At 41.0% G+C, this 3,060-nt stretch overlaps 1 pseudogene; it reads left to right on the forward strand.

Moving 5' to 3' along the window:
- On the forward strand, window positions 1-2,832 carry LOC110307294 (annotated as a pseudogene).
- The last annotated feature ends 228 nt before the right edge of the window (window positions 2,833-3,060 follow it).

Here is a 3,060-nt window from a genome sequence, read left to right on the forward strand (position 1 = left end):
ATGAGGCTGGCTCCACACCTGTCCATGTGGACCAAACCAGCTAAAGTGCCAGATGTGATATGTGACATGTGGCGTGAAGGTAACAGAGCCAATCAGAAACATGATGGATGCTCTGCTGGTCAATTTCCCTCTTGGGGGTGGGGGGAGTACTCTGCTCCATACACCACCCGTTCTTTCCTTCCATCCATTTCAAGCCTCTATTGAAAGCTCTCTCTACTTGGGCCTGTGTCAATGAAAGGGCACATGGTAACTCAGCCAAATTTCCAGAGTGGTTTTAGTACAAATTCCTAGTACTTACTGACAGATATGGAACTAATAGAAGAGAATTCTGGGCTTAAAATATAAACCCACGGGGCTGGAGAGATGGCTCAGAGGTTAAAAGCACCGACTGCTCTTCCAAAGGTCCTGAGTTCAAATCCCAGCATCTGTAATGAGATCTGATGCCCTCTTCTGGGGTGTCTGAAGACAGCTACAGTGTACTTACATTATAGATATAGATATAGATATAGATATAGATATAGATATATAGATAGATAGTATATGAATGCTTCCAGGGAAAGCATTTCTCCTTGGACCAATCTGTAGACGTAAGCTGTCCTGCTATCATGCCAATTCCAGGTCATCAGGTCCCAGCCAAGCACCTCTATCCATTGAGCCAGCCCAAATACTTGCTATCTCTGTGCACATGCTCACTTTAAAGAATTCTGGTTTCCTGTAGATGCAGCCACTAAGAATAGATCTACAGTATGACCCGGCTATAACACTCCTTGGCAGATGCCCAAAGGACTTAACTTCCTATCCCATCCACACTTGCTCAGCCATGATTATTGNTGCTCTAGTCACAATAGCTAGAAAATGGAAACAACCAAAATGTCTTTCAGCTGATTACTAGATTATGAAAGCATGCTACACACACATGCACAATGAAATTCTATTCAACTGTAAAGGAAAATAAAATCATGACATTTTCAGGTGAACGATAGAACTAGAAAATGTTATACAAGGTCACCCAGATTCAGATAAATACCACATCTCTCTTATTTGTGGACTCTGGCTCTGGCTTCTTAGAAATAGTATATAATGCAGAAGAACCACATAAACCAAAAATGCAACAAGGAATTACAGGAGGGAAGAGGGGAAGCATCTCTAGAATGGGGATAGTAAGACACAGGTGCTATGAAGGGGAACATGGGAAAATGAGNGGTGTTATTTAAGTGGGAATGGGGATGGAAGGGCAAAGAGAGAGGGAAGAAGGAGNGGTAAGTAACACTATGGATGTCTGAATAGGCCATAGGGAGACATATTACTTATATCTACATAAATGCAATGGATTTGAGATGGAATGAGTAGAGCGAGGGAGAAATGATGTAAATATAGTATGAAATTCTCAAAAAAAATTTTAAAAAGTGTGTATCTATGTAATGAGGTGGGTGGTGTCCTTGGAGGGAAGAGAAGAATGTGCCAAGAAAGTCAGAAGCCTCCCATGCTCCAAACCAGGTAGATGGATTTTACGTCATCCTTTAGAGGTGACCATACAGGGAGTATTCCTGCTGGGGAGTTGGAAGAAGTGGGAGAAGATGTTGCTGCTTCCCCCCTGCTTCAGCTCAGCAGACATGTTGGAGTTCCGTTAGAACTTTTCAGACTACCTGGAAAGAAAAATCTTCTTTGAAGAGTTCAAAAGGCACTGAGAGGAGAGAAATACCCAAGAAAAGAAAATTCTTGGGGAAAAAGGAAAATCATTACTCAAAGAAAAAGTCCCATACCAACAGGAAGTGACTCCGCTAACTTCCAGGACAAAGATGCCAATAAAGGAGAAACATCAGAGAAATAAGTCAGTTCATAAAATCTTTGTTTCCATGCTTGGAAAGACAGAAGGAGGAGGAGGAGGAGGAAGAGGAGGAGGGGAGGAGGAGGAAGAGGAAGTTGTAGAAGAAGAAGAAGAGGTAGAAGAGGAAGGAGAAGAGGAAGGAGAGAGGAGGACAAGGATGGGGACAATGAGGACAAGGAAGAAACACCTGAGCAAACCACTACAGGTGACAGAAATAGTTCTCAACCCTAAAACAAACAAAAATGATGAAAGAGAAGAGGCTTCTCTAAGATGAACCCCTCAGTGTCCTGAAAAGTCTCAAGGTGAAGCCAATAGTCGCTTTGCTGCAGGAGAACAAAAAGAGGCAATATTGATGTGCATGCAAATCATAAAACAAGCTCCTTTGGCCTCTGAGCCATTCTCTATACTTGCCATGGAGTATGAGGACCAAAGTGGCATAGAGACATCATTGTAGTATTAGTTGATTGCTGCGCACTTAAATTCCAGTGACACAGAAGAATGGATTAGGTTGGCATAAATGCCTCTGGAACAAGATGATATTAAGCAGGCTATATTCTCCTATACAAACTCTCTTAAATACGAGCCTACTAACATCAGTTACCTGTGGAAGGGGTCAAACATTTATGAGCAGATGGATGATCATAAAATGGCCATCAATGGTTATAAGCATATTTTAAATCTTTGCCTCCATCTGATGGAGAATATTTTATGCAGTTGGTTACAGATGTAGTCATGAGTGTAAAGCCATGATATGAAGCCAATGATAGTACTTCAACTATAAACATAATTGAAGAAAATTTCTCAAAGCACCAAGGCTTAGTCTCCATGGAAGACATTAACACGGCAGCTGAATTATATATTTCCAACAGGCAGTATAGCAAAACTTTGTTGCTAATTACAGATTTTTTTCTGAAATTATCCTAGAAAAGGAAACATTAGAAGAAGCTACTCAGAAGAAAATAAAGGTTGTAGTTACTTCCAGAAGAAGAGGAGGAGTGGGGTAGGGAAAAAAGGAAAGAGAACCTACCAGTGTCTCTTTAAAATGTCCAGCTGGGCAGGTGCACAAGAATAAGAGAAACAGGAAAAGAAACTGTACCAACTAACAATGTCTTATTACTATATAATTTTATTGCTTATCTTTATGGCTTTTTATGGTTACTTGGCATCTGTTGAAAGGGTCTACATATTAGGAAAGCCAGGGAATAGTTGGCAGTAATGCCGGACACAAGTGA

The sequence above is a fragment of the Mus caroli genome, chromosome 12 (genome assembly GCF_900094665.2).
Source record: "Mus caroli chromosome 12, CAROLI_EIJ_v1.1, whole genome shotgun sequence".
NCBI classification, from domain to species: Eukaryota; Metazoa; Chordata; class Mammalia; order Rodentia; family Muridae; genus Mus; species Mus caroli.